Consider the following 26,081-nt stretch of genomic DNA (forward strand, 5'->3'; position numbering starts at 1 on the left):
GAAATGATAGCAACTGCCTAGCAACCACCTAGCAACACCTTAGCAACCACCCCGGATACCATAGCAACACCTTAGCAACCACCTAGCAACAAGTTATCAACCACCTAGCAACAACCTAGCAACCACCTAGCAACACCTTAGCAACCACCTGTAATATGTTAGCAACTGCCTAGCAACCAGTTAGCAACAGCTTAGCAACCACCTGGAAAACATTAGCAACTGCCTAGCAACAGCTTAGCAACCACTTCAGAAATGATAGCAACTGCCTAGCATCAAATTGGCAATCAAAAGATTAACCAAAAGTTTTACGATTTCAGCATTTAAACAAACGTTTTTAGATTTCAGCGTTTAACCAAAGGTTTTTAGATTTCAGCGTTTAACCAAACGTTTTTAGATTTCAGCGTTTAACCAAACATTTTTAGATTTCGGCGTTTTTGGCATTTAGCGTTTAGCCAAAAGTTAACAGCATATCCACGACTCTTCACACTCTTCAGACAGAAACAGCTTAGCAACCATTTTAACTTTTTAACGTTATTAGCGTTCTTTTCCAAGCCAACTTAAAGTTCGTTCACGAACTTTGCCTTTTCTAGTTATTATTATTATTATTCTTACGCCTTTTTTTCTGTACGCTACTCCTCCTAGAGCTTTTATCGTAGAATCACGAAACTTTCACGGATCGTAGGACCTATAGTGAATTACGTTGCTTGTGCTTTTTGGAGCGATTTATCGTACGGTTTTCGTAAAAACTTCGTAAACGTACGCATTTTTTCCCCATAGGAATGAATGGGGGAGAATTTTGAACGTCCGTGACGATCACAATTTTTGAGATACGGAGACCAAATTCGGCGAGCTAATAGATCTTATCAAGATCTTTAAATTAATAGTTGGTTGCGAAGCGATACGACGTAGGGTTTTCGTACAATTGTCGTACGAAGTTTTCCCATAGAAATGAATGGGGGGCCCAGAGTTCCATCTCACACACGAGCAGCTCTGCGCACGGAACCCCTTCTCTCCCCTGCTCCTCCAGTACTGTGAGTGTATGGAGGAGCTGCTGTATGGAGCAGCTATCAGTCAAAAGTTTGGACACCCCGGGCACCCCAGCCAGCGCTTTGCAACCACCTATTAACTGTTTAGCAACCACTCTCTCTTTCTCACTCTCTCTCTACTTCTCTCACTCTCTCTTTCTCACTCTCTCTCTACTTCTCTCACTCTCTCTTTCTCACTCTCTCTCTACTTTTCACTCTCTCTTTTGCTCTCTACTTCTCTGTTTCTCACTCTCTCTTTTGCTCTCTACTTATCTACTTCTCACTCTCTCTTTTGCTCTCTACTTCTCACTCTCTCTTTTGCTCTCTACTTCTCTATTTCTCACTCTCTCTTTCTCACTCTCTCTACGTCTCTATTTCTCACTCTCTCTTTTGCTCTCTACTTCTCTATTTCTCACTCTCTTTTGCTCTCTACTTCTCTATTTCTCACTCTTTCTTTCTCACTCTCTCTCTACGTCTCTATATCTCACACTCTCTTTCTCACTCTCTCTACTTCTCTATTTCTCACTCTCTCTTTTGCTCTCTACTTCTCTATTTCTCACTCTCTCTATGTCTCTATTTCTCACTCTCTCTTTTGCTCTCTACTTCTCTATTTCTCACTCTCTTTTGCTCTCTACTTATCTCTTTCTCACGCTCTATGTCTCTATATCTTTTTCTCTCTACTTCTCTATTTCTCACTCTCTCTTTTGCTCTTTACATTTCTTTATTTCTCACTCTCTCTTTCTCACTCTCTCTACTTCTCTATTTCTCACTCTCTTTTGCTCTCTACTTCTCTATTTCTCACTCTCTTTCTCACTCTACTTCTGAATTTCTCACTCTCTTTCTCACTCTCTCTCTACGTCTCTATCTCTCACTCTCTCTTTTACTCTCTACTTCTATATTTCTCACTCTTTCTTTCTCTCTTTCGCACTCTCTCTCTCTACGTCTCAATTTCTCTTTCTCGCTACTTTTCTATTTCTCTATTCTCTCTTACTCTTTCTTTATTTCTCGCTCTTCTCTCTACTTCTCTTTCACTCTACTTTTCTATGTCTTGCTTTCTCTTTCTTTTTATGTCTGGAATATGTTAGCAACTGCCTAGCAACCAGTTAGCAACACCTTAGCAACCACCTGGAAAATGTTAGCAACTGCCTAGCAACCACTTAGCAACCATGTGGAATACGTTAGCAACTGCCTAGCAACCAGTTAGCAACACCTTAGCAACCACCTGGAAAACGTTAGCAACTGCCTAACAACTGCTTAGCAACCACTTTAGAAATATTAGCAACTGCCTAGCAACCAGTTAGATACACCTTAGCAACCACCTGGAAAACATTAGCAAGTGCCTAGCAACCACTTTACAACCATGTGGAATACGTTAGGAACTGCCTAGTAACCATTTAGCAACCACCTTGGATACCATAGCAACACCTTAGCAACCGCCTAGCAACCACCTAGCAACACCTTAGCAACCACCCCGGATACCATAGCAACACCTTAGCAACCGCCTAGCAACCACCTAGCAACACCTTAGCAACCACCCCGGATGCCATAGCAACACCTTAGCAACCACCTAGCAACACCTTAGCAACCACCTAGCAACACCTTAGCAACCAACCCAGATACCATAGCAACCGCCTAGCAACACCTTAGCAAGCACCCCGGATACCATAGCAACACTTTAGCAACCACCTAGCAACACCTTAGCAACCACCTAGCAACCAACCCAGATACCATAGCAACACCTTAGCAACCACCCCGGATACCATAGCAACCGCTTAGCAACCGCCTAGCAACACCTAGCAACACCTTGGCAACCACCCTGGATACCATAGCAACACCTTAGCAACAATCTAGCAACACCTTAGCAACCACCTAGCAACACCTTAGCAACCACCCCAGATACCATAGCAACACCTTAGCAACCACCTAGCAACACCTTAGGAACCACCCCAGACACCATAGCAACACCTTAGCAACCGCCTAGCAACACCTTAGCAACCACCTTGCAACCACCTAGCAGCACCTTAGCAACCACCCCGGATACCTTAGCACCACCTAGCAACACCTTAGCAACCACCCCAGATACCATAGCAACACCTTAGCAACCACCTAGCAACACCTTAGGAACCACCCCAGACACCATAGCAACACCTTAGCAACCGCCTAGCAATACCTTAGCAACCGCCTAGCAACACCTTAGCAACCACCCTGGATACCATAGCAACACCTTAGCAACCGCCTAGCAACACGTTAGCAACCACCTAGCAACCACCCGGATACCATAGCAACACCTTAGCAACCACCTAGCAACACCTTAGCAATCACCTAGCAACACCTTAGCAACCACCCCGGATACCATAGCAACACCTTAGCAACCACCTAGCAACATCTTAGCAACCACCCCGGATGCCATAACAACACCTTAGCAACCGCCTAGCAACCACCTAGCAACACCTTAATAACCACCCAGGATACCATAACAACACCTTAGCAACCACTTAGCAACACCTTAGCAACCACCCCGGATACCATAGCAACACCTTAGCAACCATCTAGCAACACCTTAGCAACCACCCCAGATACCATAGCAACACCCTAGCAACCACCTAGCAACACCTTAGCAACCACCCCAGATACCATAGCAACACCTTAGCAACCGCATAGCAACACCTTAGCAACCACCTAGCAACACCTTAGCAACCACCCCGGATACCATAGCAACCGCCTAGCAACTGCCTAGCAACCGCCTAGCAACCACCTAGCAACACCTTGGCAACACCCCGGATACCATAGCAACACCTTAGCAACCACCTAGCAACCACCTAGCAACACCTTACCAACCACCCTGGATACCATAGCAACACCTTAGCAACCACCTAGCAACACCTTAGCAACCAACCCGGATACCATATCAACACCTTAGCAACCACTTGGAAACCATGTGGAATATGTTAGCAACTGCATAGCAACCAGTTAGCAACCACTTAGCAACCACCTGGAAAATATTAGAAACTGCCTAGCAACCACTTAACAACCATGTGGAATACATTAGCAATTGCCTAGCAACCAGTTAGCAACAGCTTAGCAACCACCTGGAATATGTAAGAATCTGCTTAGCAACCAATTAGCAAACACTAAGCAACGATGTGGAATACATTAGCAACTGCCTAGTAACTACCTAGCAACCACTTAGCAACACTTTACTTTATATAGGTATATATAAAGTAAAGTGTTTATATTACTTTATAAGACAATTATTAGCTTTTCACCATGTTAGCCAAAACTTTTTGGACTTTAACATTTAGCTGAAAGTCAACAGCAAAGCAACCACTCTTCACACGCTTTAGACAGAAATATCTTAGCAACCATTTTAACTTTTTCAACGTTATTAACGTACTTTTCCAAGCCAACTTAAAGTTCGTTATCGAACTTTCCTTTTCTAGTTATTATTATTATTCTTCCTCACTTTTGTTAAACGCTACTCCTCCTAGGGCTTTTAACGTAGAATCACGAAACTTTCAGGGATCGTGGGACCTATAGTGAATTACGTTGCTTGTGCTTTTTGGAGCGATATATCGTACGGTTTTCGTAAAAACTTCGTAAACGTACGCCCTTTTTTCCATAGACAATGAACTAGAAGATTTTTGAACGGCTGTGAATGTCAGAATTTTTGAGATATGAAGACGAAATTCGGATGGTCTATAGAACTTAGTGAGTTCTTTCCGAAAATATGCTTTACGAAACGATACGTCGTACGGATTTCGTACAAATGTCGTACGAAGTTTTCCCATAGAAATGAATGGGGGGCCCAGAGTTCCATCTCACACACGAGCAGCTCTGCGCACGGAACCCCTTCTCTCCCCTGCTCCTCCAGTACTGTGAGTGTATGGAGGAGCTGCTGTATGGAGCAGCTATCAGTCAAAAGTTTGGACACCCCGGCACCCCAGCCAGGGTTTAGCAACCACCTATTAACTGCTTAGCAACCACCTGGAAAACGTTAGCAACTGCCTAGCAACCACTTAGCAACCACTTTAGAAATTATAGCAACTGCCTAGCAACCAGTTAGCAACACCTTAGCAACCACCTGGAAAACGTTAGCAACTGCCTAGCAACCACTTAGCAACACCTTAGCAACCACCTGGAAAACGTTAGCAACTGCCTAGCAACCACTTAGCAACCACTTTAGAAATTATAGCAACTGCCTAGCAACCAGTTAGCAACACCTTAGCAACCACCTGGAAAACATTAGAAACAGCCTAGCAACAGCTTAGCAACCACTTTAGAAACGATAGCAACTGCCTAGCAACCACTTAGCAACACCTTAGCAACCACTAGGAAAACGTTAGCAACTGCCTAGCAACCACTTAGCAACCACTTTAGAAATTATAGCAACTGCCTAGCAACCAGTTAGCAACACCTTAGCAACCACCTGGAAAACGTTAGCAACTGCCTAGCAACCACTTAGCAACACCTTAGCAACCACCTGGAAAACGTTAGCAACTGCCTAGCAACCACTTAGCAACCACTTTAGAAATGATAGCAACTGCCTAGCAACCAGTTAGCAACACCTTAGCAACCACCAGGAAAACGTTAGAAACAGCCTAGCAACAGCTTAGCAACCACTTTAGAAACGATAGCAACTGCCTAGCAACCACTTAGCAACACCTTAGCAACCACTAGGAAAACGTTAGCAACTGCCTAGCAACCACTTAGCAACTGCCTAGCAACCACCTGGAAAACGTTAGCAACTGCCTAGCAACCACTTAGCAACCACCTGGAAAACGTTAGCAACTGCCTAGCAACCACTTAGCAACTGCCTAGCAACCACTTGGAAAACGTTAGCAACTGCCTAGCAACCACTTAGCAACTGCCTAGCAACCACCTGGAATACGTTAGCAACTGCCTAGCAACCACTTAGCAACCACCTGGAAAACGTTAGCAACTGCCTAGCAACCACTGAGCAACCACCTGGAAAACGTTAGCAACTGCCTAGCAACCACTTAGCAACTGCCTAGCAACCACCTGGAATACGTTAGCAACTGCCTAGCAACCACTTAGCAACCACCTGGAAAACGTTAGCAACTGCCTAGCAACAACTTAGCAACTGCCTAGCAACCACCTGGAAAACGTTAGCAACTGCCTAGCAACCACTTAGCAACCACCTGGAAAACGTTAGCAACTGCCTAGCAACCACTTAGCAACTGCCTAGCAACCACTTGGAAAACGTTAGCAACTGCCTAGCAACCACTTAGCAACTGCCTAGCAACCACCTGGAAAACGTTAGCAACTGCCTAGCAACCACTTAGCAACCACATGGAAAACGTTAGCAACTGCCTAGCAACCACTTAGCAGCTGCCTAGCAACCACCTGGAATATGTTAGCAACTACCTAGTAACCACTTAGCAACCACCTGGAAAATGTTAGCAACTGCCTAGCAACCACTTAGCAACTGCCTAGCAACCACTTGGAAAACGTTAGCAACTGCCTAGCAACCACTTAGCAACTGCCTAGCAACCACCTGGAAAACGTTAGCAACTGCCTAGCAACCACTTAGCAACCACCTGGAAAACGTTAGCAACTGCCTAGCAACCACTTAGCAACCACTTTAGAAATGAAAGCAACTGCCTAGCAACCACTTAGCAACACCTTAACAACCATTGGGAAAACGTTAGCAACTGCCTAGCAACCACTTTAGAAATGATAGCAACTGCCTAGCAACCACTTAGCAACACCTTAACAACCACTAGGAAAACGATAGCAACTGCCTAGCAACCACTTAGCAACCACTTTAGAAATGATATCAACTGCCTAGCAACCACTTAGCAACACCTTAACAACCACTAGGAAAACGATAGCAACTGCCTAGCAACCACTTAGCAACCACTTTAGAAATGATAGCAACAACCTAGCAACACCCTAGCAACCACCTAGCAACACCTTAGCAACCACCTGTTATATGTTAGCAATTGCCTAGCAACCAGTTAGCAACAGCTTAGCAACCACCTGGAAAACATTAGCAATTGCCTAGCAACAGCTTAGCAACCTTTTCAGAAATGATAGCAACCGCCTAGCAACACATTAGCAATCAAAAGTTTAACCAAAAGTTTTACGATTTCAGCATTTAAACAAGCGTTTTTAGATTTCAGCGTTTAACCAAACGTTTTTAGATGTCAGCGTTTAATCAAACGTTTTTAGATTTCAGCGTTTAACCAAATGTTTGTAGATTTCATCGTTTAACCAAACGTTTTTAGATTTCAGCGTTTTTAGCATTTAGCGTTAACAGCATATCAATGACTCTTCACACTCTTCAGACAGAAAAAGCTTAGCAACCATTTTAACTTTTTAACGTTATTAGCGTTCTTTTCCAAGCCAACTTAAAGTTCGTTCACGAACTTTACCTTTTCTAGTTATTATTATTATTCTTACGCCTTTTTTTCTGTACGCTACTCCTCCTAGAGCTTTTATCGTAGAATCACGAAACTTTCACGGATCGTAGGACCTATAGTGAATTACGTTGCTTGTGCTTTTTGGAGCGATTTATCGTACGGTTTTCGTAAAAACTTCGTAAACGTACGCATTTTTTCCCCATAGGAATGAATGGGGGAGAATTTTGAACGTCCGCGACGGTCACAATTTTTGAGATACGGAGACCAAATTCGGCGAGCTAATAGATCTTATCAAGATCTTTAAATTAATAAAAGATTGCGAAGCGATACGACGTACGGTTTTCGTACAATTGTCGTACGAAGTTTTCCCATAGAAATGAATGGGGGGCCCAGAGTTCCATCTCACAGACGAGCAGCTCTGCGCACGGAACCCCTTCTCTCCCCTGCTCCTCCAGTACTGTGAGTGTATGGAGGAGCTGCTGTATGGAGCAGCTATCAGTCAAAAGTTTGGACACCCCGGGCACCTCAGCCAGCGCTTTGCAACCACCTATTAACTGTTTAGCAACCACTCTCTCTTTCTCACTCTCTCTCTACTTCTCTCACTCTCTCTTTCTCACTCTCTCTCTACTTCTCTCACTCTCTCTTTCTCACTCTCTCTACTTTTCACTCTCTTTTGCTCTCTACTTCTCTATTTCTCACTCTCTCTTTCTCACTCTCTCTCTACGTCTCTATTTCTCACTCTCTCTTTTGCTCTCTACTTATCTACTTCTCACTCTCTCTTTTGCTCTCTACTTCTCTACTTCTCACTCTCTCTTTTGCTCTCTGCTTCTCTATTTCTCACTCTCTCTTTTGCTCTCTACTTCTCACACTCTTTTGCTCTCTACTTCTCTATTTCTCACTCTCTTTTGCTTTCTACTTCTCTATTTCTCACTCTCTCTTTTGCTCTCTACTTCTCGCTCTCTCTTTTGCTCTCTACTTCTCACTCTCTCTTTTGCTCTCTACTTCTCTATTTCTCACTCTCTCTTTCTCACTCTCTACGTCTCTATTTCTCACTCTTTCTTTCTCACTCTCTCTACGTCTCTATTTCTCACACTCTCTTTCTCACTCTCTCTACTTCTCTATTTCTCACTCTCTCTTTTGCTCTTTACATTTCTTTATTTCTCACTCTCTCTTTCTCTCTTTCTCACTCTCTCTCTACTTCTCTATTTCTCACTCTCTTTTGCTCTCTACTTCTCTATTTCTCACTCTCTTTCTCACTCTACTTCTGAATTTCTCACTCTCTTTCTCACTCTCTCTCTACGTCTCTATTTCTCACTCTCTCTTTTACTCTCTACTTCTCTATTTCTCACTCTTTCTTTCTCTCTTTCTCACTCTCTCTCTACGTCTCAATTTCTCTTTCTCGCTACTTTTCTATTTCTCTATTCTCTACTCTTTCTTTATTTCTCGCTCTTCTCTCTACTTCTCTTTCACTCTACTTTTCTATGTCTTGCTTTCTCTTTCTATCTATCTCTCTACTACTTCCTCTTTCTTTCTCTACTTCTTTATTTCTCGATGTCCCTTTTTCTCTAATTCTCTTTTTCTCGCTCAATATTTCTCTCAACTTTTTTTCTCACATTCTCGCGTGTTCTTTCTCTTTTTCTCGCGATTTTCTCCCTACTTCTTTATTTCTTGCTCTCCCTTTTTCTGTACTTCTACATTTAACACTCTCTCTTTTTCTCTACTTCAACCATTTTAGAAATGATAGCAACAACCTAGCAACCAGTTATCAACACCTTAGCAACCACCTGGTAAACATTAGCAACTGCCTAGCAACCACTTTAGAAATGATGACAACCGCTCAGCAACCATCTGGAATATGTTAGCAACTGCCTAGCAACCAGTTATCAACACCTTAGCAACCACCTGGTAAACATTAGCAACTGCCTAGCAACCACTTTAGAAATGATGACAACCGCTCAGCAACCATCTGGAATATGTTAGCAACTGCCTAGCAACCAGTTAGCAACACCTTAGCAACCACCTGGAAAATGTTAGCAACTGCCTAGAAACCACTTAGCAACCACTTTAGAAATGATCACAACTGCCTAGCAACCACTTAGCAACCATGTGGAATACATTAGCAACTGCCTAGCAACCAGTTAGCAACACCTTAGCAACCACCTGGAAAACATTAGCAAGTGCCTAGCAACCACTTAGCAACCATGTGGAATACGTTAGCAACTGCCTAGTAACCATTTAGCAACCACCTCGGATACCATAGCAACACCTTGGCAACCGCCTAGCAACCACCTAGCAACACCTTAGCAACCACCCCGGATACCATAGCAACACCTTAGCAACCACCTAGCAACACCTTAGCAACCACCCCAGATACCATAGCAACACCTTAGCAACCATCTAGCAACACCTTAGCAACCACCTAGCAACACCTTAGCAACCAACCCAGATACCATAGCAACCGCCTAGCAACACCTTAGCAAGCACCCCGGATACCATGGCAACACTTTAGCAACCACCTAGCAACACCTTAGCAACCACCTAGCAACCACCTAGCAACACCTTAGCAACCACCCTGGATACCATAGCAACCGCTTAGCAACCGCCTAGCAACACCCTAGCAACCACCTAGCAACACCTTGGCAACCACCCTGGATACCATAGCAACACCTTAGCAACACCTTAGCAACCACCCCAGATACCATAGCAACACCTTAGCAACCACCTAGCAACACCTTAGGAACCACCCCAGACACCATAGCAACACCTTAGCAACCGCCTAGCAACACCTTAGCAACCACCTTGCAACCACCTAGCAGCACCTTAGCAACCACCCCGGATACCATAGCAATACCTTAGCAACCGCCTAGCAACACCTTAGCAACCACCCTGGATACCATAGCAACACCTTAGCAACCGCCTAGCAACACGTTAGCAACCACCTAGCAACCACCCGGATACCATAGCAACACCTTAGCAACCACCACAGATACCATAGCAACACCTTAGCAACCACCTAGCAACACCTTAGCAACCGCCTAGCAACACCTTAGCAACCACCCCAGATACCATAGCAACACCTTAGCAACCACCTAGCAACACCTTAGCAACCACCTAGCAACACCTTAGCAACCACCCCGGATACCATAGCAACACCTTAGCAACCACCTAGCAACATCTTAGCAACCACCCCGGATACCATAACAACACCTTAGCAACCGCCTAGCAACCACCTAGCAACACCTTAGCAACCACCCAGGATACCATAACAACACCTTAGCAACCACCTAGCAACACCTTAGCAACCACCCCAGATACCATAGCAACACCTTAGCAACCATCTAGCAACACCTTAGCAACCACCCCAGATACCATATCAACACCCTAGCAACCACCTAGCAACACCTTAGCAACACCTTGGCAACACCCCAGATACCATAGCAACACCTTAGCAACCACCTAGCAACCACCTAGCAACACCTTACCAACCACCCTGGATACCATAGCAACACCTTAGCAACCACCTAGCAACACCTTAGCAACCAACCCGGATACCATATCAACACCTTAGCAACCACTTGGAAACCATGTGGAATACATTAGCAATTGCCTAGCAACCAGTTAGCAACAGCTTAGCAACCACCTGGAATATGTAAGAATCTGCTTAGCAACCAATTAGCAAACACTGAGCAACGATGTGGAATACATTAGCAACTGCCTAGTAACTACCTAGCAACCACTTAGCAACACTTTACTTTATATAGGTATATATAAAGTAAAGTGTTTATATTACTTTATAAGACAATTATTAGCTTTTCACCATGTTAGCCAAAACTTTTTGGACTTTAACATTTAGCTGAAAGTCAACAGCAAAGCAACCACTCTTCACACGCTTTAGACAGAAATATCTTAGCAACCATTTTAACTTTTTCAACATTATTAACGTACTTTTCCAAGCCAACTTAAAGTTCGTTATCGAACTTTCCTTTTCTAGTTATTATTATTATTCTTACGCCTTTTTTTCTGTACGCTACTCCTCCTAGAGCTTTCAACGTAGAATCACGAAACTTTCACGGATCGTAGGACCTATGCCAACTTAGCGTGCTTGTGCTTTTTGGAGCGATTTATCGTACGGTTTTCGTAAAAACTTCGTAAACGTACGCATTTTTTCCCCATAGGAATGAATGGGGCGAAATTTTAAACGTCCGTAACCGCCACAATTTTTGAGATACGAAGACCAAATTTGGCGAGCTTATAGATCTTACCGAGATCTTTAAATTAATAGCAGGTTGCGAAGCGATACGACGTACAGTTTTCGTACAATTTTCGTACGAAGTTTTCCCATAGAAATGAATGGGGGGCCCAGAGTTCCATCCCGCACACGAGCAGCTCTGCGCACGGAACCCCTTCTCTCCCCTGCTCCTCCAGTACTGTGAGTGTATGGAGGAGCTGCTGTATGGAGCAGCTATCAGTCAAAAGTTTGGACACCCCGGCACCCCAGCCGGGGTTTAGCAACCACCTATTAACTGCTTAGCAACCACTCTCTCTTTCTCACTCTCTCTTTCGCTCTCTACTTCTCTAATTCTCACTCTCTTTCCCACTCTCTATTTCTATATTTCTCACTCTTTCTTTTGCTCTCTACTTCTCTACTTCTCACTCTCTCTTTTGCTCTCTACTTCTCTATTTCTCACTCTCTTTTGCTCTCTACTCCTCTATTTCTCACTCTCTTTCTCACTCTCTCTCTACGTCTCTATTTCTCACTCTATTTCTCACTTTCTCTCTACTTCTCTATCTCACTCTCTCTTTCTCACTCTCTCTACGTCTCTATTTCTCACTCTCTCTCTACTTCTCTATCTCACTCTCTCTTTCTCACTCTCTCTCTACTTCTCTAATTCTCACTCTATCTTTCCCACTCTCTCTCTACTTCTCTATTTCTCACTCTTTCTTTTGCTCTCTACTTCTCTACTTCTCACTCTCTCGTTTGCTCTCTACTTCTCTGTCTCACTCTCTCTTTTGCTCTCTACTTCTCACTCTCTCTTTTGCTCTCTACTTCTCTATTTCTCACTCTCTCTCTACGTCTCTATTTCTCACTCTCTCTCTACTTCTCTATTTCTCACTCTCTCTTTCTCACTCTTTTCTACGTCTCTATTTCTCACTCTCTCTACTTCTCTATTTCTCACTCTTTCTCACTCTCTCTCTACGTCTCTATTTCTCACTCTCTCTCTACGTCTCTATTTCTCACTCTCTCTCTCTGCTTCTATATTTCTCACTCTCTCTACTTCTATATTTCTCACTCTCTTTTTCACTCTCTCTCTACGTCTCTATTTCTCTTTATTTCTCACTCTCTCTACTTCTATATTTCTCACTCTCTTTTTCACTCTCTCTCTACGTCTCTATTTCTCACTCTCTCTCTACTTCTCTATTTCTCACTCTCTTTCTCACTCTCTCTCTATGTCTCTATTTCTCACTCTCTCTACTTCTCTATTTCTCACTCTCTCTTTCTCACTCTCTCTCTACTTCTCTATTTCTCACTCTCTCTTTCTCACTCTCTCTACTTTTCTATGTCTCTTTCTTTCTACTTTTCTATTTCTCTATTTCTCTCTTACTCTCTCTTTATTTCTCGCTCTTCTCTCTACTTCTCTTTCACTCTACTTTTCTGTCTTGCTTTCTCTTTCTATCTATCTCTCTACTACATCCTTTTTCTTTCTCTACTTCTTTATTTCTCGATCTCTCTTTTTCCCTAATTCTCTTTCTCTCGCTCAATATTTCTCTCTACTTGTCACTCTTTTTCTCACATTCTCGGGTGTTCTTTCTCTACTTCTCACGCTGATTTTCTCTCTACTTCTCTATTTCAGGCTCTCCCTTTTTCTGTACTTCTACATTTAACACTCTTTCTTTTTATCTACTACTGCCTAGGAACCAGTTAGATACACCTTAGCAACCACCTGGAAAACATTAGCAACTGCCTAGCAACCACTTAGCAACCATGTGTAATACGTTAGCAACTGCCTAGCAACCAGATAGCAACACCTTAGCAACCACCTGGAAAACGTTAGCAACTGCCTAGCAACTGCTTAGCAACCACTTTAGAAATGGTAGCAACTGCCTAGCGACCAGTTAGATACACCTAGCAACACCTTAGCAACCACCCCAGATACCATAGCAACATCTTAGCAACCACCTAGCAACACCTTAGCAACCACCCTAGACACCATAGCAACACCTTAGCAACCGCCTAGCAACACCTTAGCAACCACCTTGCAACCACCTAGCAACACCTTAGCAACCACCCCGGATACCATAGCAACACCTTAGCAACCACCTAGCAACACCTTAGCAACCACCTAGCAACACCTTAGCAACCACCCTGGATACCATAGCAACACCTTAGCAACCACCTAGCAACACCTTAGCAACCACCTAGCAACACCCTAGCAACCACCTAGCAACCACCTAGCAACACCTTAGCAACCACCCTGGATACCATAGCAACACCTTAGCAACCACCTAGCAACACCTTAGCAACCACCTAGAAACACCTTAGCAACCACCCAGGATACCATAGCAACACCTTAGCAACCACCTAGCAACACCTTAACAACCACCCTGGATACCATAGCAACACCTTAGCAACCACCTAGCAACACCTTAGCAACCACACCATAGCATCCACCCCGGATACCATAGCAACACTTAAGCAACCGCCTAGCAACCACCTAGCAACACCTTAGCAACCACCCCGGATACCATAGCAACACCTTAGCAACCACCTAGCAACACCTTAGCAACCACCTAGAAACACCTTAGCAACCACCCAGGATACCATAGCAACACCTTAGCAACTGCCTAGCAACCACCTAGCAACACCTTAGCAACCACCCAGGATACCATAGCAACACCTTAGCAACCACCTAGCAACACCTTAGCAACCACCCCGGATACCATAGCAACACCTTAGCAACCACCTAGCAACACCTTAGCAACCACCCTGGATACCATAGCAACACCTTAGCAACCACCTAGCAAAACCTTAGCAACCACCTAGCAACACCCTAGCAACCACCTAGCAACACCTTAGCAACCACCTTGCAACCACCTAGCAACACCTTAGCAACCACCCCGGATACCATAGCAACACCTTAGCAACCACCTAGCAACACCTTAGCAACCACCTAGCAATACCTTAGCAACCACCCTGGATACCAAATCAACACCTTAGCAACCACCTAGCAACACCCTAGCAACCACCTAGCAACCACCTAGCAACACCTTAGCAACCACCCTGGATACCATAGCAACACCTTAGCAACCACCTAGCAACACCTTAGCAACCACCCCGGATACCATAGCAACACCATAGCAACCACCTAGCAACACCTTAGCAACCACTGTGGATACCATTGCAACCGCCTAGCAACACCCTAGCAACCACCTAGCAACACCTTAGCAACCACCCTGGATACCATAGCAACACCTTAGCAACCACCTAGCAACACCTTAGCAACCAACCCGGATACCATAGCAACACCTTAGCAACCACCCCGGATCCCATAGCAACACCTTAGCAACCACCTAGCAACCCTCTAGCAACCACCTAGCAACACCTTAGCAACCACCCCAGATACCATAGCAACACCGTAGCAACCACCTAGCAACACCTTAGCAGCCACCCCAGATACCATAGCAACCAGTTAGCAACCACCTGGAAAATATTAGAAACTGCCTAATAACCACTTAAAAACCATTTGGAATACGTTAGGAATTGCCTAGCAACAAGTTAGCAACAGCTTAGCAACCACCTGGAATATGTTCGCAACTGCCTAGCAACCAATTAGCAAGCACTAAGCAACGATGTGGACTACATTAGCAACTGCCTAGCAACTACCTAGCAACCACTTAGCAACACTTTACTTTATAAGATAATTATAAGCTTTTCACCATGTTAGCCAAAACTTTTTGGACTTCAACATTTAGCCGAAAGTCAACAGCATAGCAACCACTCTTCACACGCTTTAGACAGAAATATCTTAGCAACCATTTTAACTATTCAACGTTATTTAACTATTTAACGTACTTTTCCAAGCCAACTTAAAGTTCGTTATCGAACTTTCCTTTTCTAGTTATTATTATTATTCTTACGCCTTTTTTTCTGTACGCTACTCCTCCTAGAGCTTTCAACGTAGAATCACGAAACTTTCACGGATCGTAGGACCTATGCCAACTTAGCGTGCTTGTGCTTTTTGGAGCGATTTATCGTACGGTTTTCGTAAAAACTTCGTAAACGTACGCATTTTTTCCCCATAGGAATGAATGGGGCGAAATTTTAAACGTCCGTAACCGCCACAATTTTTGAGATACGAAGACCAAATTTGGCGAGCTTATAGATCTTACCGAGATCTTAAAATTAATAGGAGGTTGCGAAGTGATACGACGTACGGTTTTCGTACAATTTTCGTACGAAGTTTTCCCATAGAAATGAATGGGGGGCCCAGAGTTCCATCTCGCACACGAGCAGCTCTGCGCACGGAACCCCTTCTCTCCCCTGCTCCTCCAGTACTGTGAGTGTATGGAGGAGCTGCTGTATGGAGCAGCTATCAGTCAAAAGTTTGGACACCCCGGCACCCCAGCCAGGGCTTTGCAACCACCTATTAACTGCTTAGCAACCACTCTCTCTTTCTCACTCTCTCTTTCGCTCTCTACTTCTCTAATTCTCACTCTCTTTCCCACTCTCTCTCTATTTCTATATTTCTCACTCTTTCTTTTGCTCTCTACTTCTCTACTTCTCACTCTCTTTTGCTCTCTACTTCTCTATTTCTCACTCTCTTTTGCTCTCTACTCCTCTATTTCTCACTCTCTTTCTCACTCTCTCTCTACGTCTCTATTTCTCACTCTCTCTCTACTTCTCTATCTCACTCTCTCTTTCTCACTCTCTCTACGTCTCTATTTCTCACTCTCTCTCTACTTCTCTATCTCACTCTCTCTTTCTCACTCTCTCTCTACTTCTCTAATTCTCACTCTATCTTTCCCACTCTCTCTCTACTTCTCTATTTCTCCCTCTTTCTTTTGCTCTCTACTTCTCTACTTCTCACTCTCTCGTTTGCTCTCTACTTCTCTGTCTCACTCTCTCTTTTGCTCTCTACTTCTCACTCTCTCTTTTGCTCTCTACTTCTCTATTTCTCACTCTCGCTCTACGTCTCTATTTCTCACTCTCTCTCTACTTCTCCATTTCTCACTCTCTCTTTCTCACTCTTTTCTACGTCTCTATTTCTCACTCTCTCTACTTCTCTATTTCTCACTCTTTCTCACTCTCTCTCTACGTCTCTATTTCTCACTCTCTCTCTACGTCTCTATTTCTCACTCTCTCTCTCTACTTCTATATTTCTCACTCTCTCTACTTCTATATTTCTCACTCTCTTTTTCACTCTCTCTCTACGTCTCTATTTCTCTTTATTTCTCACTCTCTCTACTTCTATATTTCTCACTCTCTTTTTCACTCTCTCTCTACGTCTCTATTTCTCACTCTCTCTCTACTTCTCTATTTCTCACTCTCTTTCTCACTCTCTCTCTACGTCTCTATTTCTCACTCTCTCTACTTCTCTATTTCTCACTCTCTCTTTCTCACTCTCTCTCTACTTCTCTATTTCTCACTCTCTCTTTCTCACTCTCTCTACTTTTCTGTCTCTTTCTTTCTACTTTTCTATTTCTCTATTTCTCTCTTACTCTCTCTTTATTTCTCGCTCTTCTCTCTACTTCTCTTTCACTCTACTTTTCTGTCTTGCTTTCTCTTTCTATCTATCTCTCTACTACATCCTTTTTCTTTCTCTACTTCTTTATTTCTCGATCTCTCTTTTTCCCTAATTCTCTTTCTCTCGCTCAATATTTCTCTCTACTTGTCACTCTTTTTCTCACATTCTCGGGTGTTCTTTCTCTACTTCTCACGCTGATTTTCTCTCTACTTCTCTATTTCAGGCTCTCCCTTTTTCTGTACTTCTACATTTAACACTCTTTCTTTTTATCTACTACTGCCTAGGAACCAGTTAGATACAGCTTAGCAACCACCTGGAAAACATTAGCAACTGCCTAGCAACCACTTAGCAACCATGTGTAATATGTTAGCAACTGCCTAGCAACCAGATAGCAACACCTTAGCAACCACCTGGAAAACGTTAGCAACTGCCTAGCAACTGCTTAGCAAACACTTTAGAAATGGTAGCAACTGCCTAGCGACCAGTTAGATACACCTAGCAACACCTTAGCAACCACCCCAGATACCATAGCAACATCTTAGCAACCACCTAGCAACACCTTAGCAACCACCCTAGACACCATAGCAACACCTTAGCAACCGCCTAGCAACACCTTAGCAACCACCTTGCAACCACCTAGCAACACCTTAGCAACCACCCCGGATACCATAGCAACACCTTAGCAACCACCTAGCAACACCTTAGCAACCACCTAGCAACACCTTAGCAACCACCCTGGATACCATAGCAACACCTTAGCAACCACCTAGCAACACCCTAGCAACCACCTAGCAACCACCTAGCAACACCTTAGCAACCACCCTGGATACCATAGCAACACCTTAGCAACCACCTAGCAACACCTTAGCAACCACCTAGAAACACCTTAGCAACCACCCAGGATACCATAGCAACACCTTAGCAACCACCTAGCAACACCTTAGCAACCACCCTGGATACCATAGCAACACCTTAGCAACCACCTAGCAACACCTTAGCAACCAACCCGGATACCATAGCAACACCTTAGCAACCACCCCGGATCCCATAGCAACACCTTAGCAACCACCTAGCAACCCTCTAGCAACCACCTAGCAACACCTTAGCAACCACCCCAGATACCATAGCAACACCTTAGCAACCACCTAGCAACACCTTAGCAACCACCCCAGATACCATAGCAACCAGTTAGCAACCACCTGGAAAATATTAGAAACTGCCTAATAACCACTTAAAAACCATTTGGAATACGTTAGGAATTGCCTAGCAACAAGTTAGCAACAGCTTAGCAACCACCTGGAATATGTTCGAAACTGCCTAGCAACCAATTAGCAAGCACTAAGCAACGATGTGGACTACATTAGCAACTGCCTAGCAACTACCTAGCAACCACTTAGCAACACTTTACTTTATAAGATAATTATAAGCTTTTCACCATGTTAGCCAAAACTTTTTGGACTTCAACATTTAGCCGAAAGTCAACAGCATAGCAACCACTCTTCACACGCTTTAGACAGAAATATCTTAGCAACCATTTTAACTATTCAACGTTATTTAACTATTTAACGTACTTTTCCAAGCCAACTTAAAGTTCGTTATCGAACTTTCCTTTTCTAGTTATTATTATTAAGTTGGCTTGGAAAAGCCAACTTCTTGTTCTTCGTAATCTTCTTATTAAGTTGGCTTGGAAAAGCCAACTTATTGTTCTTCGTAATCTTCTTCTTCTTATTATTATTCTTACGCCTTTTTTTCTGTACGCTACTCCTCCTAGAGCTTTCAACGTAGAATCACGAAACTTTCACGGATCGTAGGACCTATGCCAACTTAGCGTGCTTGTGCTTTTTGGAGCGATTTATCGTACGGTTTTCGTAAAAACTTCGTAAACGTACGCATTTTTTCCCCATAGGAATGAATGGGGCGAAATTTTAAACGTCCGTAACCGCCACAATTTTTGAGATACGAAGACCAAATTTGGCGAGCTTATAGATCTTACCGAGATCTTTAAATTAATAGCAGGTTGCGAAGCGATACGACGTACGGTTTTCGTACAATTTTCGTACGAAGTTTTCCCATAGAAATGAATGGGGGGCCCAGAGTTCCATCTCGCACACGAGCAGCTCTGCGCACGGAACCCCTTCTCTCCCCTGCTCCTCCAGTACTGTGAGTGTATGGAGGAGCTGCTGTATGGAGCAGCTATCAGTCAAAAGTTTGGACACCCCGGCACCCCAGCCAGGGCTTTGCAACCACTCTCTCTTTCGCTCTCTACTTCTCTAATTCTCACTCTCTTTCCCACTCTCTCTCTATTTCTATATTTCTCACTCTTTCTTTTGCTCTCTACTTCTCTACTTCTCACTCTCTCTTTTGCTCTCTACTTCTCTATTTCTCACTCTCTTTTGCTCTCTACTCCTCTGTTTCTCACTCTCTTTCTCACTCTCTCTCTACGTCTCTATTTCTCACTCTCTCTCTACGTCTCTATTTCTCACTCTCTTTCTCACTCTCTCTCTACTTCTCTATCTCACTCTCTCTTTCTCACTCTCTCTCTACGTCTCTATTTCTCACTCTCTCTCTCTACTTCTATATTTCTCACTCTCTCTACTTCTATATTTCTCACTCTCTTTTTCACTCTCTCTCTACGTCTCTATTTCTCACTCTCTCTCTACTTCTCTATTTCTCACTCTCTTTCTCACTCTCTCTCTACGTCTCTATTTCTCACTCTCTCTACTTCTCTATTTCTCACTCTCTCTTTCTCACTCTCTCTCTACTTCTCTATTTCTCACTCTCTCTCTGCTTCTCTATTTCTCACTCTCTTTTGCTCTCTTCTTCTCTATTTCTCACTCTCTCTTTCTCACTCTCTCTCTACTTCTCTATTTCTCACTCTCTCTACTTTTCTATGTCTCTTTCTTTCTACTTTTCTATTTCTCTATTTCTCTCTTACTCTTTATTTCTCGCTCTTCTCTCTACTTCTCTTTCACTCTACTTTCCTGTCTTGCTTTCTCTTTCTATCTATCTCTCTACTACATCCTCTTTCTTTCTCTACTTCTTTATTTCTCGATCTCTCTTTTTCCCTAATTCTCTTTCTCTCGCTCAATATTTCTCTCTACTTGTCACTCTTTTTCTCACATTCTCGGGTGTTCTTTCTCTACTTCTCACGCTGATTTTCTCTCTACTTCTCTATTTCAGGCTCTCCCTTTTTCTGTACTTCTACATTTAACACTCTTTCTTTTTATCTACTACTGCCTAGCAACCAGTTAGATACACCTTAGCAACCACCTGGAAAACATTAGCAACTGCCTAGCAACCACTTAGCAACCATGTGTAATACGTTAGCAACTGCCTAGCAACCAGATAGCAACACCTTAGCAACCACCTGGAAAACGTTAGCAACTGCTTAGCAACCACTTTAGAAATGGTAGCAACTGCCTAGCGACCAGTCAGATACACCTAGCAACACCTTAGCAACCACCCCAGATACCATAGCAACATCTTAGCAACCACCTAGCAACACCTTAGCAACCACCACAGACACCATAGCAACACCTTAGCAACCGCCTAGCAACCGTCTAGCAACCACCTAGCAACACCTTAGCAACCACCCCGGATACCATAGCAACACCTTAGCAACCACCTAGCAACACCTTAGCAACCACCCTGGATACCATAGCAACACCTTAGCAACCACCTAGCAAAACCTTAGCAACCACCTAGCAACACCCTAGCAACCACCTAGCAACACCTTAGCAACCACCTTGCAACCACCTAGCAACACCTTAGCAACCACCCCGGATACCATAGCAACACCTTAGCAACCACCTAGCAACACCTTAGCAACCACCTAGCAACACCTTAGCAACCACCCTGGATACCATAGCAACACCTTAGCAACCACCTAGCAACACCTTAGCAACCACCTAGCAACACCCTAGCAACCACCTAGCAACCACCTAGCAACACCTTTGCAACCACCCTGGATACCATAGCAACACCTTAGCAACCACCTAGCAACACCCTAGCAACCACCTAGCAACCACCTAGCAACACCTTAGCAACCACCCTGGATACCATAGCAACACCTTAGCAACCACCTAGCAACACCTTAGCAACCACCCTGGATACCATAGCAACACCTTAGCAACCACCTAGCAACACCTTAGCAACCACTTAGAAACACCGTAGCAACCACCCCGGATACCATAGCAACACCTAAGCAACCGCCTAGCAACCACCTAGCAACACCTTAGCAACCACCCCGGATACCATTGCAACACCTTAGCAACCACCTAGCAACACCTTAGCAACCACCTAGCAACACCTTAGCAACCACCTAGAAACTCCTTAGCAACCACCCAGGATACCATAGCAACACCTTAGCTACTGCCTAGCAACCACCTAGCAACACCTTAGCAACCACCCAGGATACCATAGCAACACCTTAGCAACCACCTAGCAACACCTTAGCAACCACCCTGGATACCATAGCAACACCATAGCAACCACCTAGCAACACCTTAGCAACCACCCAGGATACCATAGCAACACCTTAGCAACCACCTAGCAACACCTTAGCAACCACCCCGGATACCATAGCAACACCTTAGCAACCACCTAGCAACACCTTAGCAACCACCCTGGATACCATAGCAACCGCCTAGCAACACCCTAGCAACCACCTAGCAACACCTTAGCAACCACCCTGGATACCATAGCAACACCTTAGCAACCACCTAGCAACACCTTAGCAACCAACCCGGATACCATAGCAACACCTTAGCAACCACCCCGGATCCCATAGCAACACCTTAGCAATCACCTATTAACCCTCTAGCAACCACCTAGCAACACCTTAGCAACCACCCCAGATACCATAGCAACACCTTAGCAACCACCTAGCAACACCTTAGCAACCACCCCGGATACCATAGCAACCAGTTAGCAACCACCTGGAAAATATTAGAAACTGCCTAATAACCACTTAAAAACCATTTGGAATACGTTAGGAGTTGCCTAGCAACAAGTTAGCAACAGCTTAGCAACCACCTTGAATATGTTCGCAACTGCCTAGCAACCAATTAGCAAACACTAAGCAACGATGTGGACTACATTAGCAACTGCCTAGCAACTACCTAGCAACCACTTAGCAACACTTTACTTTATAAGATAATTATAAGCTTTTCACCATGTTAGCCAAAACTTTTTGGACTTCAACATTTAGCCGAAAGTCAACAGCATAGCAACCACTCTTCACACGCTTTAGAAAGAAATATCTTAGCAACCATTTTAACTATTCAACGTTATTTAACTATTTAACGTACTTTTCCAAGCCAACTTAAAGTTCGTTATCGAACTTTCCTTTTCTAGTTATTATTATTATTCTCGCCACGTTTTATAAACAACTACTCCTCCTAGAGCTTTCGAGCTAGAACCACGAAACTTCACACGATGGTAGAACTTATAGCCGCGGGGTGTGCTTGTGCTTTTTGGAGCGATACATCGTACGATTTTCGTAAAAACTTCGTAAACGTACGCCCTTTTTTCCATAGACAATGAACTAGAAGAATTTTGAATGGCTGTGAGCGTCACAATTTTTGAGATACGAAGACGAAATTCGGATGGTCTATAGAACTTAGTGAGTTCTTTCCGAAAATATGCTTTACGAAACGATATGTCGTACGGATTTCGTACAAATGTCGTACGAAGTTGCCCCATAGAAATGAATGGGGGGCCCAGAGTTCCATCTCGCACACAAGCAGCTCTGCGCACGGAACCCCTTCTCTCCCCTGCTCCTCCAGTACTGTGAGTGTATGGAGGAGCTGCTGTATGGAGCAGCTATCAGTCAAAAGTTTGGACACCCCGGCACCCTAAGCCAGGGCTTTGCAACCACCTATTAACTGCTTAGCAACCACCTTAGCAACCACCTGGAAAACTTTAGCAACTGCCTAGCAACCACTTAGCAACCACTTTAGAAATTATGGCAACTGCCTTGCAACACCTTAGCAACCACCTGGAAAATATTAGAAACTGCCTAGCAACCACGTAGCAACCATGTGGAATAAATTAGCAACTGCCTAGCAACCAGTTAGCAACCACCTGGAAAACGTTAGCAACTGCCTAGCAACTGCTTAGCAACCACTTTAGAAATGACAGCAACTGTCTAGCAACCACTTAGCAACCATGTGGAATATGTTGGCAACTGCCTAGCAACTACTTTAAATTGATAGCAACTGCCTAGCAACCAGTTAGCTGCTGCCTTAGCAACTGCCTTAGCAACCACCCGGAAAACGTTAGCAACTGCCTAGCAACCACTTAGCAACCACTTTAGAAATGATAGCAACTGTCTAGCAACCACTTAGCAACCATGTGGAATACGTTAGCAACTGCCTAGCAACTACTTTAAAAATAATAGCAGCTGCCTAGCAACCAGTTAGCTACACCTTAGCAACCACCTGGAAAATGTTAGCAACTGCCTAGCAACCATTTAGCAACCACTTTAGAAATGATGGCAACTGCCTAGCAACCAGTTAGCAACACCTTAGCAACCACCTGGAAAACGTTAGCAACTGCCTAGCAACCACTTGGCAACTACTTAGCAACCATGTGGAATACGTTAGCAACTGCCTAGCAACCAGTTAGCTACACCTTAGCAACCACCTGGAAAAGGTTAGCAACTGCCTAGCAACCGCTTAGCAACCACTTTAGAAATGATAGCAAACTGTCTAGCAACCACTTAGCAACTATGTGGAATGTGTTGGCAACTGCCTAGCTACTACTTTAAAAATGATAGCAACTGCCTAGCAACCAGTTAGCTACACCTTAGCAACCACTTGGAAAACGTTAGCAACTGCCTAGCAACCACTTAGCAACCACTTTAGAAATGATAGCAACTGCCTAGCAACCAGTTAGCTACACCTTAGCAACCACTTGGAAAACGTTAGCAACTGCCTAGCAACCACTTAGCAACCACTTTAGAAATGATAGCAACTACCTAGCAACCACTTAGCAACACCTTAGCAACCACTAGGAAAACATTAGCAACTGCCTAGCAACCACTTAGCAACACCTTAGCAACCACTAGGAAAACGTTAGTAACTGCCTTGCAACCACTTAGCAACCACTTTAGTAATGATAGCAACTGCCTAGCAACCACTTAGCAACACCTTAGCAACCACTAGGAAAACGTTAGCAACTGCTTAGCAACCACATAAGTAATGATAGCAACTGCCTAGCAACCACTTAGCAACACCTTAGCAACCACTAGGGAAACGTTAGAAACTGCCTAGCAAACACTTTAGAAATTATAGCAACTGCCTAGCAACCACTTAACAACATCTTAGCAACCACCTGGAAAATGTTAGCAACTGCCTAGCAACCACTTAGCAACCATGTGGAATATGTTAGCAACTGCCTAGCAACTGCTTAGCAACCACTTTAGAACCGATAGCAACTGCCTAGCAACCACTTAGCAACACCTTAGCAACCACTAGGAAAACGTTAGCAACTGCCTAGCAACCACTTAGCAACCACTTTAGTAATGATAGCAACTGCCTAGCAACCACTTAGCAACACCTTAGCAACCACTAGGAAAACGTTAGCAACTGCCTAGCAACCACTTTAGAAATTATAGCAACTGCCTAGCAACCAGTTAGCTACACCTTAGCAACCACTTAGAAAACGTTAGCAACTGCCTATCAACCACTTAGCAACCACTTTAGAAATGATAGCAACTGCCTAGCAACCACTTAGCAACACCTTAGCAACCACTAGGAAAACGTTAGCAACTGCCTAGCAACCACTTAGCAACACCTTAGCAACCACTAGGCAAACGTTAGAAACTGCCTAGCAACCACTTTAGAAATTATAGCAACTGCCTAGCAACCACTTAACAACATCTTAGCAACCACCTGGAAAATGTTAGCAACTGCCTAGCAACCACTTAGCAACCATGTGGAATATGTTAGCAACTGCCTAGCAACTGCTTAGCAACCACTTTAGAACCGATAGCAACTGCCTAGCAACCACTTAGCAACACCTTAGCAACCACTAGGAAAACGTTAGCAACTGCCTAGCAACCACTTAGCAACCACTTTAGTAATGATAGCAACTGCCTAGCAACCACTTAGCAACACCTTAGCAACCACTAGGAAAACGTTAGCAACTGCCTAGCAACCACTTTAGAAATTATAGCAACTGCCTAGCAACCACTTTAGAAATTATAGCAACTGCCTAGCAACCACTTAACAACATCTTATCAGCCACCTGGAAAATGTTAGCAACTGCCTAGCAACCACTTGGCAACCATGTGGAATATGTTAGCAACTGCCTAGCAACTGCTTAGCAACCACTTTAGAAATGATAGCAACTGCCTAGCAACCAGTTAGCTATACTTTAGCCACCACTTGGAAAACGTTAGCAACTGCTTAGCAACCGTGTGGAATACGTTAGCAACTGCCTAGCAACTGCTTAGCAACACCTAAGCAACCACCTGGAAAACATTAGCAACTGCCTAGCAAACGCTTAGCAACCACTTTAGTAATGATCACAACTACCTAGCAACCACTTAGCAACCATTTTAACTTTTCAACGTTATTAGCGTACTTTTCCAAGCCAACTTAAAGTTCGTTCACGAACTTTGCCTTTTCTAGTTATTATTATTATTCTTACGCCTTTTTTTCTGTACGCTACTCCTCCTAGAGCTTTCAACGTAGAATCACGAAACTTTCACGGATCGTAGGACCTATGCCAACTTAGCGTGCTTGTGCTTTTTGGAGCGATTTATCGTACGGTTTTCGTAAAAACTTCGTAAACGTACGCATTTTTTCCCCATAGGAATGAATGGGGCGAAATTTTAAACGTCCGTAACCGCCACAATTTTTGAGATACGAAGACCAAATTTGGCGAGCTTATAGATCTTACCGAGATCTTTAAATTAATAGCAG

General features: G+C 43.8%; 1 long non-coding RNA gene across 1 annotated transcript; it reads right to left on the minus strand.

The window, feature by feature from the left end:
* Positions 1 to 1,604: 1,604 nt before the first annotated feature.
* On the minus strand, positions 1,605 to 9,909 carry LOC125780638 (uncharacterized). Its single transcript, XR_007423893.1, has 3 exons — positions 9,828 to 9,909; positions 9,557 to 9,697; positions 1,605 to 2,235 (listed from the first exon to the last, which is right to left on the minus strand). It is a non-coding gene; the product is annotated as an uncharacterized LOC125780638 (long non-coding RNA).
* Positions 9,910 to 26,081: the final 16,172 nt, after the last annotated feature.

This window comes from Astyanax mexicanus, chromosome 13 (assembly GCF_023375975.1).
Source record: "Astyanax mexicanus isolate ESR-SI-001 chromosome 13, AstMex3_surface, whole genome shotgun sequence".
Lineage (NCBI taxonomy): Eukaryota > Metazoa > Chordata > Actinopteri > Characiformes > Acestrorhamphidae > Astyanax > Astyanax mexicanus.